Genomic DNA, 13,780 nt, shown 5'->3' with positions numbered 1-13,780 from the left:
CCCGAGGCGGTTACGTAGTTACCGAGCTTGCGCTCTCAGCAACAGAGTTCGGCGATTCCACCTGGGAGTCGTCGCACTAAGTTCCTTAAAGCTTAATTTCTTCATCCTCCGTGTGGATCTGCTTATGATCGTTCCTGCCTCATAAGGCTGTTGTGAGACTTAAGAATTAAAGCCTTTGGCACCTAACGCTCCATAAATGTTAACTTGTATTTGAGTTTTCACTTAAAAAGATTGTGATGCGCAAGTTGTTTGAAATCCTGGTTTCATGCAAAAAGCTGCTCACAGATGCTGAGAAAGGTTACGAATTGGTTTAACTTCAGGACAGTTAAGGAGTTGCTGCTGAGACGCAGGCAATTTCATAGTACTGATTCTCCAATTGCTCCTCAGTCCCCAATATTCATTAGCTTTTCCAGGAGGTGGCAGTCTTGTACAAGCTATAGCGAGAAAAAGTCCAATAAAGTACATGCATCAAGTCCTGTGATTTATTTTAAATACAGGTAACTAGGTTGGGACACAGCTTAGCATGAGTGGATTCAAATTAGTAATCACATCTCAATTAGTAATCACATCGTGCAGCGAGACAGGTGTTCTGAATACTGACCAGGGATGAGGTTCTTATTGGCAGCTGGCTGACAGGTGATCTAGCTTCAAAATCTCACGTCGGAGCCTGATCTGTAGGACCGCTTTCAAAACCATCTTAGTTAGAATTCCCTGGACTCTGAGCTGGAGGGAGACTGGTTTGCAGGAGGATTATTGGAGTGTGCTTATGAACAACACCTATAATGGAGTGAGGGAAGCCGGGTGGGGCGGCCTCAGGCAATCCCATAAAGGCTTTGGAGCCAGGATTTCCTTTCTGAGTCGTCCTGAATTGAGGCCAGAGGGCAGACTTTAGACCCTCTTACTGACAGATCATTAAATGTGGATGTTTCCAGGGAGGAAGCAAAAGCTGGGTAAGGCTTTTGGAGACGGAGAGGTGCACAGAAGGACTCCACCAACACTCCCAGCAGCTGGGACATTGAGTGCTTTGGTCCTGGGGCCAAGATCTGGGCCACGTTCCAAAGCATTCCCTACAAGACTTTTCCATTTTTTAACGTTACAAAGTCGTCTAATGAAATGAAAACTTATTTTAATAATTAGTTCCTTTGCATGTATAATTATCAGTTAATTAGTTTCTCATTGCCAAATTGTGACTTCAATAGGATTTTGAGATACTCATTCAACAGACTATTATACTCCCAACTGCTTAAGAAAATAGTGTGTTCTTTCACGTTATTATTCAAAATATCTTATAATTTGCAATCATAACCTGTTGATCTGCAGTGCTTTTAAAAAAAGTGACGCCGGGCGCGGTGGCTCACGCCTGTAATCCCAGCACTTTGGGAAGCTGAGGCGGGTGGATCACGAGGTCAAGAGATCGAGACCATCCTGGTCAACATGGTGAAACCCCGTCTCTACTAAAAATACAAAAAATTAGCTGGGCATGGTGGCGCGTGCCTGTAATCCCAGCTACTCAGGAGGCTGAGGCAGGAGAATTGCTTGAACCCAGGAGGCAGAGGTTGCGGTGAGCCGAGATTGCGCCATTGCACTCCAGCCTGGGCAACAAGAGCGAAACTCCGTCTCAAAAAAAAAAAAAAAAAAAAAGTGTCACTCTGGGCCTGGCACTGTGGTTCTCTCCTGTTATCCCAGCATTTGGGGAGGCCAAGGCGGGTAGATCACGAGGTCAGGAGATTGAGACCATCCTGGCATGAGCCACTTCAGAAGAACAATCTGCACTCATATGGCCCACCACTTTGATCAGGCCAGATTTCAGTAGGCATGGCAAGAAATTCTCCTGAGTACATGTAAGGAAACTCATGTCTGGGCCACTTGTCACCTGAAAGCCAAAAACTTAAGAGAAGAGCTTTAGTGAAAGGGTGGTATTCGGCTGCTTAGTGTAGAAAAAAAGCTACTGTTACATGGATTTTTTAAGGACATAAATAAGTGTAGTTTACTAAATCACAATAAAACCATAGAATTGTATCGAAACAAATGTCTTCCCATCTGTTTTCTCTAATTCTTAGCCTGGAGCACTGGTTCAGTGATCTCCAAGCCTCTTTTCATCATGTACCCCTATCCATAAAGAAAGTTTGAGCTGCCAATATTTCAATGTATTAAACATACCCTACTGAAAGAATAGATTATGTACATAATAAAACATCCACAAAGTGAACTGAAAATATACAATTAAAAATTATAATTTTTCATCTTGTATCCCAGTGGATAAATTTGCACCCTCTATGGGATGTTCACGCCCCATTTTATGATGAATGCCTTGCAACGCCGAACAAAGTGCAAATGAGCGACCCCCTGCGGCGGCAAATCTCCCCTGCTCCGCTCTCGGTAATATTTTAAGACTAGATTTTAATGTTTTTTTAGTTTCTTAATGCCCACACGTAATCCTTACTCCAGCTAACTTAATCCTTGATTTTTCTTGTTCTCTTTGGACTTCCATCATCTTTCTTTCCTTTTGCTCTCCCTTATTTGCTGTCTTATTTTCTCCCAGGCAATCTATTTCCCATCATGATTTAATGTGTAAGAACAGATGTATTCATGCTGACTTTTCAAGATACTGTTCTTGGCAATACTGAAATGATACACAGAAAAGCAATGGAGTGATTTCTCTCAGAGTCCACTTGGATTCTGCCCAAGACGGAAAAGACTTGGAAGCTATTCAGAGACTGGATAAGTTGCCAATTGGGTGGAAAACTGGAAAGTAAATTGGGAAATCCCACATTCAAAACTACATAAAAGACGTGTGAATAGACATAAAACCTGTACTACTTTTCATTACAAAAGTGACTCTTTAACACATAATAAGAGCTGTGATTTTAGCCATGTGACCGTCACATCCTGGGATTAATATCAAAAGCCTATGAGCCAAATATGGGGCATTTAAAGACAGGTCCAGTTTTCTTCCGGAAGACAACCATTGTTATCAGCTTCTTTTTCATCTTTTAAAATATACGTAAGACTAATAAGAACACCCCATATAGCTGCTTCTACATCTTCTTTTTTCCATTTAACATTATATCTTGGCAAAGTTTCCAACCAGTACAGGCAGAACACCTGCATTTTTTTAAATAATCTCATAAAAAGCTGTAACTTCATTTAATTAACCAATACTATCAACAGCACTAGTCTTTAGCTGTTACAAAGACTGCTGTTTGAATGCTCTTGCATACGCCAGTGTACCTAGGTACTAATGCATCTGCAGTATCAATTCCTGAAAATTCCACTACTGATCAAGGATATGTGATTTTTTTACTTTTAATAGGTATTAGCAATTATGTCAGCAATAAATGAGACTGAGTAATGTGTCCTTTACAATGTTAGGCATAATGCTTTGTTGGTAGAAAGAGCTCACATATTCATTTATTGACCTGATTGTTGTAATAGTCAAATATAGGAAGAAAGGGGAAAGACATGGTTAGCATGTAATCTTTAACACAATACAGTCAAAAGCTCATGTTAGGTAAATGAGTTTCTGGGTTTATCACTTCCTTGTCCTGAGTTGGGCACAAAGAGATAACTCAAAGGTAAGCTCTGCTTCTAAACTCCACCCTAAGCCTATAAACTCTGCATCGTACATCTGCAGTGGCTCTGGCTTCAAAAAACATTTGCTTTAAGAAAGAAGGGTGGGGACTGAGTGTGGTGGCTCATGCCTGTAATCCAAGCACTTTGGAAGGCTGAGGTGGGTGGAGCATGAGGTCAGGAGTTCAAGACCAGCCTGGCCATGATGGTGAAACCCTGTCTCTACTAAAAACATAAAAATTAGCCAGGCATGGTGGCAAGTGCCTGTAATACCAGCTACTCGGGGGGCTGAGGCAGAGAACTGTTGAACCAGGAAGGTGGAGGTTGCAGTGAGCTGAGATTGTGCCACTGCACTCTAGCCTGGGAGACAGAGCAAGACTCTCAAAAAAAAAAAAAAAAAAAAAGAAAAAGAAAGAAAGAAAGAAAGAAAGAAAGGTGGCTGGGCATGGTGGCTCATGCCTATAATCCCAGCACTTTGGGAGGCTGAGGCAGGCAGATCACTTGAAGTCCAGAGTTCAAGAGTAGCCTGGCCAACATGGTAAAACCCCATCTCTACCAAAACTGCAAAAAAATTAGCTGAGTGTGGTGGTGTGCCCTATGGTCCCAGCTATTCAGAAGGCTGAGGCAGGAGAATTGTTTGAACCCGGGAGGCTTGAGGTTGCAGTGAGTCAAGATCGCACCACTGCATGCCAGCCTAGGTGACAGAGTGAGACTCCATCTCAAAAAAACCTCCCCCAAAAAAAACCACAAAAAGCAAGCCAAAAAACCCTAAAGAAATAAGAGTAATGCTTTTGTTTTTCTTTTTTTCATTTTGGGAGGTCAAGTTGGGCCAATTGCTTGAGCTGAAGAGTTTGAGACCAGCCTGGAGAACATGGCAAGACCCCATCTCTATTAGGGGAGTGTGGTGGTATATGCCTGTTTCCAGCTACTCTAGAGTCTGAGGCAGAAGGATTGCTTGAGCCCAGGAGGTTGAGGCTGCAGTGAACTATGATTGTGTCACTGCACTCCAGCCTGGTGATAGAGCAAGACCCCATCAGAAAAAGGAAGAAAGGAAGGAAGGAAGGAGGAAGGAAGGAGAGAAAGAAGGAAGGGGGAAGGAAGGAAGAAGGAGGGAGGTAGGGAGAGAAGGAAGGAGGGACAGAGGGAGGGAAGGAAGGAAAGAAAGAAAGGAAGGGAAAGAGAAGGGAAAGAAACAGGAAGGAATAGAAGGAAAGGAAGATAAAGAAATCAAGAATGGTAATGCTGGGTTTTATAAACCAAAAAGCAAGAATAAATTATTTTCACAGAAACTGTTCGGATGAGGAAGAAAACTTTCTTTTTCAGCCAGGTATGGTGGCTGAAAAAGCAAGTTTTATTCCTCATTTGAACAGACAGTTCCTGTGAAAATAATTCCCAGCACTTTGGAAGGACGAGGTGGGTGGATCATTTGAGGCCAGGAGTTTGAGACCAGCCTGGCCAACATGACAAAACTCCTTCTCTACAATAAGTATAAAAATTAGCTGGGCGTGGTGGTGCATGCCTATAATCCCAGCTACTTGGGAGGCTGAGGCAGGAGAATGGCTTGAACCTGGGAGGTGAAGTTTGCAGAAACAAAGAAAAAATCCCACTACCAACAACAAAAACCTTGCTTTGTTCTTCCAGGTGTGCCGCTTTGGATAAAAAGACACTATTGGTAACGGATCCTTTTGAAGCTAATCTACTGAGTAGAGGATATTGTTCAGCATTATCGCTGGTGGAAAGCATTTAGGGTATAAATAAAATGCTATTGGCAGGAAAAGGTGACATCAAGAAGCCTGGAGTCTGAATGGAAAACATACAAGCGCTAAGGAATGGACAGGGGAGGCAACTGTTGGTCAAGACCACCGGTGCCTGGAACTGGGATTTGCATAAATACACCCAAATGCCAACACATCAATGGGGAACCGTTTGGGGAAAGGCACAGGTCATTATTAATATCATCTCTCTTTCCGGTTCTATCAGTTCTATCAGAACTTTGAAGTCTCTGCAGAGGACCACATCCGAACCTTGTAACACAAAGCAGAGCCTTGCCTTGCTTTGAGAGCTAAACGCACTGCCCTGATGGGATTCATCCACATTTCAAATGCAACTTAAGGCGAGAACAGAGGGCAGCACTGCCCTGTCCTGGGATAATGAGCCAGTTCTGTGTTCCTGCTCTGTGGATATCCTTTTCTTTTAAAGATTAAGTGATGCTGCTCCCAATCCAAACTGGTCTACCTCAGTTTTACTCTCGTTTTTCATAGTTGGTGTAAGCCTTGAATCCAGCCTGGATCTCGTACTGCCTGACGATGCTTCTCCTCCGTTGAAGTCATTGCACACAGACTCTTACCCAAGATCTTGTAGCCAGGGGCTTTAACTCTTCACTTTGATCTCTTGCCCAGGGTTTCAGTTTTGTGGGCATTCTCAGGTGACTGTGAGCTCAATACTTGCCTTTTTTTTTTTTTTTTTTTGAAATGGAGTCTGGCTCTGTTGCCCAGGCTGGAGTGCAATGGCGCAATCTCGGCTCACCACAACCTTCACCTCCCTGGTTCAAAAGATTCTCCTGCTTCAGCCTCCGGAGTAGCTGGGACAACAGGTGCATGCCACCATGTCTGGCTAATTTTTTTTTGTCTTATTAGTAGAGACAGGGTTTCACCATGTTAGCCAGGATGGTCTCGATCTCCTGACCTCGTGATCTGCCCACCTTGTCCTCCCAAAGTGCTGGGATTGCAGACGTGAGCCACTGCACCCGGCCAACACTTGCATTTTGATCTCTGCATTGCTGGTGAAAGTCCTGATAACCACATGTCTCCATATGTCTTTCTCTGAGAGCTGGTCCATGTCAACTGTTGCGGCCCTTGTCCTGTTCTGCAGCTTGACTGGCCTGAGAGGGTTCAGATGATAGTCCCTCTGAATTGGGTAAGAAATAGGCTTTGGAGTAAAATAAAAGTGGTCTTGAATCTCAGCTCCATTTTTCTCTGGCTGTGACTTTCAGCAAATTATTTAGCCATTTTGAGTTCCAGCTTCATCATCTAAAATATGGTGACAATAACGACTACTTTATGAGGTTGTCGACAAGAAACATATCATGCGTAACGTCGTTGGCTGAGGTGGACACACTTTCTGTCCTGTATTATTTATTGTAGCTCTGTCCTGCTGCCACTTTCGACCAATCGGTGAGGACTGTAGTGGGCTTGATGACTTGCATGTCCTCGAAGAGACGAAGGGGAAGCATTCCTTTTTCTTCTCTTCTCATATGAGAGGTGTGTGGGCTTTTCCTCTTCATGATGCTGAGTAAAAGATGGACGTGTTCACCATATTGGCCAGGCTGGTCTTGAACTCCTGACCTCAGGTGATCCACCTTCCTCGGCCTCCCAAAGTGCTGGGATTACAGGTGTGAGCCACTGCGCCCGGCTGATCCTAGTTTTTGAAAAGTTTTTAGATGATCTTTTTTTTCCCCCCTAACTGTTTGATTCTATTTTGAGTTATCTTAAGCTCCCAGTTAGGGTATGGCCCAGTCCATCCTTTCAGTAGACAAGAGGGAAGGGCTCCTATGGGATGTTTTGGTCCCAGCTCTTCTCTTAACAATGACCTTTAACTTAGGGCCCGGCTGGCTGTGAAAATGCAGACTTTTGGTAGAGAGCCCAGCAAAAAGCTCACACACCCACATTTCTTATCATTCGCTTTGGATTTTATAGCAGTGTAAGAGGGAGCAGATTAGAAACTGCTCTTTCATAATGAATATACCTACATTAAAAAGGCCAATAAATGTTAGTTAAACATCAAGAAAACCGAGACTATTTTGTGCAAACGGCCATAAGGAAAAGTACCGAGTGCATTTGCAATCAGTGTCAAGCAATCACAAAAGGAATTTTCTTGTTCTGTACCCAAGAGAGATTCCAAACTGTTTGTTATTATTCTTTTGCAAAAAGCTTTTGGGTCTGAAGACCATTGTTTTGCCTTCTGCCACTTCTTACTAACCTTGATAATTCTAGTTTTCGTTTTTGTTTTTGAGATGGACTTTCGCTCTCGTCCCTTGGGCTGGAGTGCAGGGGCGCGATCTCAGCTCACTGAACCCCCATCTTTGGGCTCAAGCGATTCTCCTGCCTCAGCCTCCTGAGCAGCTGGGACTACAGGCATACGCCACCACACCTAGCTAATTTTTGTATTTTTAGTAGAGATGGGGTTTCACCATGTTGGATGGGCTGGTCTTGAACTCCTGACCTCAGGTGATCCGCCTGTCTTGGCCTCTGCTGGGATTACAGGCGTGAGCCACTGTGGCCGGCCGATCTTAGTCTTTAAAAAGTTTTTAGATGGTCTTTTTTTCCCCCTGTTGGATTCTATTTTGAGTTATCTTAAAAAATATCCACATTTTTAAGGGGAATAACCTAGAAGTCATCACGGTTTTTTTGTGGGGTTTAAACCATTGCTGAAGACAGTCACCATCCTCTTGTCTGACGCTTTATCACCTGGAAGACTAGAAACCAGTGTTTCAGAAATACTGAAAACAATATTCAACCCACTCTTTGATCTAGGAGTACCCCTATCCAAAAGAAAGCAGTTCAGCAGCTTTGAGAGCTGTTGTTGGGCTATCACTAGTACTTGTGTATGTGCCCATGAGAATCTAGCGTTTAGGGAAAGGGAACTGTCAATCAGTGGCAAATCTAAAAGACTGGTCATAAACAATGGTAGTTAATTCCCTTTCTTTTGTAAATCTGAGGAGGGAATGAAGAGGAGAAGTAGAGGAATGTATAAAGTAACAAAATCACAGGATAATTTAGAGCTGGAAGAAACAAGCTGATAGTCTGGCCCAAATGTTTCATTTAATAGGTGATGACCTAAGGTATAATGTATTTATGACATAGGTATAATTTTAGTACCAATTTACAGATGATGACATTGAGGCAACTCAGATGTTACGTGGGAGGGCTGAGATTTGAACCTAGATTTGGTCGGCTTCAAAGTCTAAGTTTTCAGCCCCTGTACTATCTTACGTCTGCATGTCTACAAGGCCCTTTCTTGTGTTGATTCAACTGTGTTTGTTTAAAATGGGTGACTGCATTTACCTCACTGCTTTGCCTATATTTCCTAAAAGATTTAAGTGGTTTTAGTGCAAGAGACATACACATATGTGGGAAGTAAAAAAGTTCCTTTTTAAAGTTTTCTTGTTAAAGAGTAAGTGTGCTAATAACTCTGTGAAGCCCTGTCCTATGTAGCTGTGAGACGTGCCATGCTTACAGGCACGTAGTACATTCTGTGTCCTTGTACTTTAACCAAGATACCTGTGCTGGACGCACTCACAGGCTGTCCCAGCTCTCCATGGCTTTTACCTGTTCAGAAAAGTGTTAAGTCGTCAGCCAGTCGGGTTTTAGTTTAGACTGTGAGGTCTGGCTCCAGCCAAGGGAGATCAGACACAGCGGGAAGGACGACCCCAAGTGTGTAAGGGATAAATTCGTGTGTTTTCCTTTATTCTTCGTACTCTTGTAGCAAGATGGCTAGTGAGAGTTCCCTTCCTGCAGCCCAGGAGGTAAAAATTGCGCTGCTGAAAGATTCTTTGTCTCAGTGCTAATTTTTCTTTTCAGCGCCGAGCATCTATTTCCAACAACACACATTTAAGAGACTTGGTTTGATGCTTGTGCTTTTCCCCGTGTGGAATCTCACAGTGTGCCACGCACCCTGGCACAGGAGAAAGGGCCCGGGAGTCAGAGAAAGGCATAGCGAGGCCAACCTCGGGGTCCTTACCGAAAAAAAAAAAAAAAAAAGTGGGTAAGACGTGGGGAGCCATGGCCAAATTCTAGCAAATGAAGACATTAAAAATAACACTACCCCCACTTTACAATGGGCAAAAGTAATATTGTCATGCCTTAAAGTGTGGAAACGATGAGAAATCGTATTGGTGAAGGAGGTAAGTTGAATGGAGCAGCCGACTCAAGGGATGCTGCTGGGAGAATAAAGGACTCGCTGGTTTCCCAAGGCCTGGCTTGAAGCTTTAAACATTCCCTGCGTCTTTAAGTGATAAGTAGGCAGGGAGAGAAGGAGGAAAGCAGGAGGCCCTGTACAGTATACATTGTATTTCAAAATACAAGGATTGTATCTTCATTGATTCACCTATTCAACGATTAACATTGCTAGAGCTCCTATTCTGTGCCCAGCTTTGCTTCAGAACCTGAGTATCCACACAAGACCAAGACACCAATACTAACTTCAATCCACTTGCTGCCCAGCACGGGAAACAGACAGTGAATGGTTAAGTAGCTAGAACTTAGAACTTTAAAACAATTTGAACCACCACTCTGCTTGGGTTATCCGACACATCACAAAAATTTCTTCTGGTTTACATCTTGAGGGATGAAAGGATGCTTGCCAGGTGAAGAAATGGGGGAAATATATTTCAGGTAACAGTTCTGCATGAGCAGAGACGTAGAATCATGAAAGGACTTGCGTAAAAGGTTTGGAGAACTGGGACAAATTCATGGGCTCTAGTTAGTGGGCTGAGGGTGGTGGCATTATATTAGCTAGTTATAATGCAATTTTCATAGTTACTGTGGCAATTTAGTTCCATTTACGCTCATGCCAGACTGGAATATAGGTTGAGAAAAGCTGGGTCTAAGAGGGATAGAGGCAATTTCTGTATACGATACAGGTTATTACAGATGAAGAGAAGCTTCGCAACAGACGGTGCACAATATAACCATGCTTATTATTTCCCAAACTTAAGGAAGCCTCTGTAACAAAGGGGTAGCGGAACAGACCATTTAACGCTGAGACAGTGGTGGTAAGTGCTTTCTTCAATACCAGCTGAAACGTGGGGAGGCGTGACAAAACATCACAGAATAAACAAAATCAGCAAACAGAAACGTCTGTGCAATTCTCTCGGATTTTGTTTCAAAGAACAAATCTAGGGGAAAAAACATGGCATTTGGAGTCTGAAAGTCGGTTTGAATTCTGGCTCTGCCACTTACTAGCCACGTGGCCTCGGACAACTTAACCCTCAGGAGCTTCAATTACCTCAGGTGGAAACTGGAGACAGTAAGAGGTGCCCTGCAGAGATGAGGTGGTGACAGGCTGGGTACAGTGTTTGGCACACAGCGTGCACCCCACAAATGCGTTATCCCTGCTGTGATCTCAGGGATATTGCTTCAAACATATAACTGAAGTTGCTGCCTTCTTCAGAACAACTCTAGAATAAGTGCCTTAGAATAAGTTGTGCTCACCACAAACCGTCTGAGTGGGAGGGTTGTGTTTGGTGGGTGTATGTCTAAGGACAGGTGAGAATCTGTGAATGAGGTGAATGTATCTGCTGAAACTCAGGGCTTAGGGTTGGTTCATGCTTTGACCTAAGCCCTCTGCAAGTATTTGCTTGTACTTCCCTTTTGCGGGTGACGTTCCAGCCACCTGGAACCATCACTGTCAGTGCAAATCCTTCTTTCAAGGTAAAGCCTGAAAGTAGGCTTTTCCTGCTTTAATTTTTGTAGCGCCCTAGGCCACATGGTGAGTTAATGGCTTAGTATCTTTCTTGGGCTGGTGCATATGTGTGCACTCTGTCTCTCCAGCTATGGTGCCAGCTTCTGTGGTACAAACTAAGAACAGTGCTGGGATCATTTTAAAGGTTTGATAGATGGTGTTCCATTAAAATAGTCTTAAACCAAATAAAAGGAAATTCGACTTCGTAGTGAGTGAATGATACATAAATAAAACAGGCTGGGTAGAGTGGCTGTGCTTGTAATCTCAGCACTTTGGGAGGCTGAGGCAGGAGGATCACATGAGGCCAGGAGTTTGAGACCAGTTTGGCCAACATGGTGAAACCCTGTCTCTACTAAAAATACAAAAATTAGCTGAGCATGGTGGTGCACGCCTGTAATCCCAGCTACTGGGAGAGGCTGGGCAGTAGAATCGCTGCCTGTGAGGCTGAGGCAGGAGAATGGCTTGGACCCAGGAGGCGGAGGTTGCAATGAGCCAAGATCACACCACTACACTCCCGCCTGGTGACAGAGCCAGACTCCATCTCAATAAACAAACAAATAAACAAACAAAACAAATGTTTATTCCATGTTATATAAAGACTGCCAGTTTTCGTATCACCTGAGGTCAGGAGTTCGAGACCAGGCTGACCAACATGGAGAAACCCCGTCTCTACTAAAAATACAAAATTAACCAGGCGTGGTGGCACATGCCTGTAATCCCAGCTACTCGGGAGGCTGAGGCAGGAGAATTACTTGAACCTGGGAGGCGAAGGTTGCAGTGAGCTGAGATCGCCCCATTGTATTCCAGCCTGGGCAACAAAAGCAAAGGTTTGTTTCAAAAAAAAAAAAAAAAGGAAAGAAAAAAGGCTGCCACAGACCATATAAAACGTAAGCTCCACGAGGGCAGGAATGGTGTATCTTGTTCATTGTATCCCTAATGTCAAGCATGGTATCTGACACACAGCAGGCGCCAAATAAGTATTTGTCGACTGGATGAAGGAATGCATAGAAATGAAAAGGTCTAGGAATGTTCAAAGATGGCAGATCCTTAATATAACCTGAGGGACGATTGAAAAGGCTTCTTTATGCTGACACTGAGGTGACAACAGTCGTACCATCTACTATCTCACCTAACGTTCCTTACGCTTTTTTTTTTTTTTGAGACGGAGTTTTGCTCTGTTGCCCAGGCTGGAGTGCAGTGGTGCAATCACAGCTCACTGCAACTCTGCCTCCTGAGTTTCAAGCGTTCTCCTTCCTCAGCCTCCCGAGTAGCTGGGATGACAGGCAGGTGCCACCACGCCTGGCTAATTTTTGTATTTTTGGTAGAGACGGTGTTTCATCATGTTGGCCAGGCAGGTCTTGAACTCCTGACCTCAGGTGATCTGCTTGCCTTGGCCTCCCAAAGTGCTAGGATTACAGGAGTAAGCCACCATGCCTGGCCCTTTAGTGTCATTTTGAGAGAGGGAAAATTTCACCAGATGAATTCCCAAACCAATGGAGTTTCTAGAAATTCTGGCTGGATAGGTTTCCAGAGTTCGTGTCTGAATGAACATTGTTATTCATAAAGGGTAACAATAGTGAGCGGTTACAATTTGAAACCCAGCAGCCTTCAGAAAATTTCTGTGCTCTTTTCTACGTTCAGCCAAAATAGAGGCTCTCCACCTCCCTCAAAATTGCCCAGTTGTTGCATAAGTTAAGAGTCCCCCTCAGAGCTCATCTTGTTAAGCAGAACTGACCACAGCGTGGTATCTTCTATTTAACACAGTTTGGCATGTCCCACGTGACTTTCAAAGGAGACTGAAAGATAAATGCTGGTATCGCACTCCAGATGTCCTGTTCCTTTGATTTTTAATTCCTTGCCTCTAAATATCAGCCCTTAACCAGCAGCCTGGTCGTAACAAACTGAGGTTGTATCATTTGCACTGGTAATACTTCTTTAAAAAGTAAAATTCCCACCACTTTGGGGGGCCGAGGCGGGTGGATCACGAGGTCAACAGATCGAGACCATCCTGGTCAACATGGTGAAACCCCATCTCTACTAAAAATACAAAAAATTAGCTGGGTGCGGTGGCACGTGCCTGTATTCCCAGCTACTCAGGAGGCTGAGGCAGGAGAATTGCCTGAACCCAGGAGGCGGAGGTTGCGGTGAGCCAAGATCACGCCATTGCACTCCAGCCTGGGCAATAAGAGTGAAACTCCGTCTCAAAAAAAAAAAAAAAAAAAAGTAAAATTCAGGCTTGTATATTTTATCTTGTTTTCATTCCATTTAGGAAAGAATGCCTCACATTCTCATACACAAACTGAAAATTCCATCATGGATTTTTGTATTCTAAATGTTAGAACATATTTGTTGCTACAAGAGACCACAGATGAAAAGCATCTCAGCGAGAGGCTCCTGACAGTAGACACTTTTGAGAACACACTGTATAGAATGACACCTGTTTTCAGTGATATCTAGCTGGCATTTTTGTTTTAGTCAACCCTAAGTATTCTACTATTTTGCAAGTTTATGTCATCACATGTGTTTCCTATCGGGGTCAAGGGCTGAACCTTCATATTCTCAGCAGTCTGTATATATGGGCCTTCCCCAGAAAGAGGGCATGACTTTGGGCAGTGGCTCTTTTCAGCCCAAGGGCAGTCCCTGCGAGAGACTCAGCTCAGAGACGGTGCTGCCAACACTACCAGGAGCTGGGCTGCGTGTTTCAGACCTAGAACAGAGGGTCTTAGCGGCACACCGTGGCCTCTGCTAG

The sequence above is a fragment of the Aotus nancymaae genome, unplaced genomic scaffold (genome assembly GCF_030222135.1).
Source record: "Aotus nancymaae isolate 86718 unplaced genomic scaffold, 86718_ANA_hifiasm-v0.15.2.pri h1tg000092l, whole genome shotgun sequence".
Classification (NCBI taxonomy): domain Eukaryota; kingdom Metazoa; phylum Chordata; class Mammalia; order Primates; family Aotidae; genus Aotus; species Aotus nancymaae.
This window is presented reverse-complemented; position numbering follows the sequence as displayed.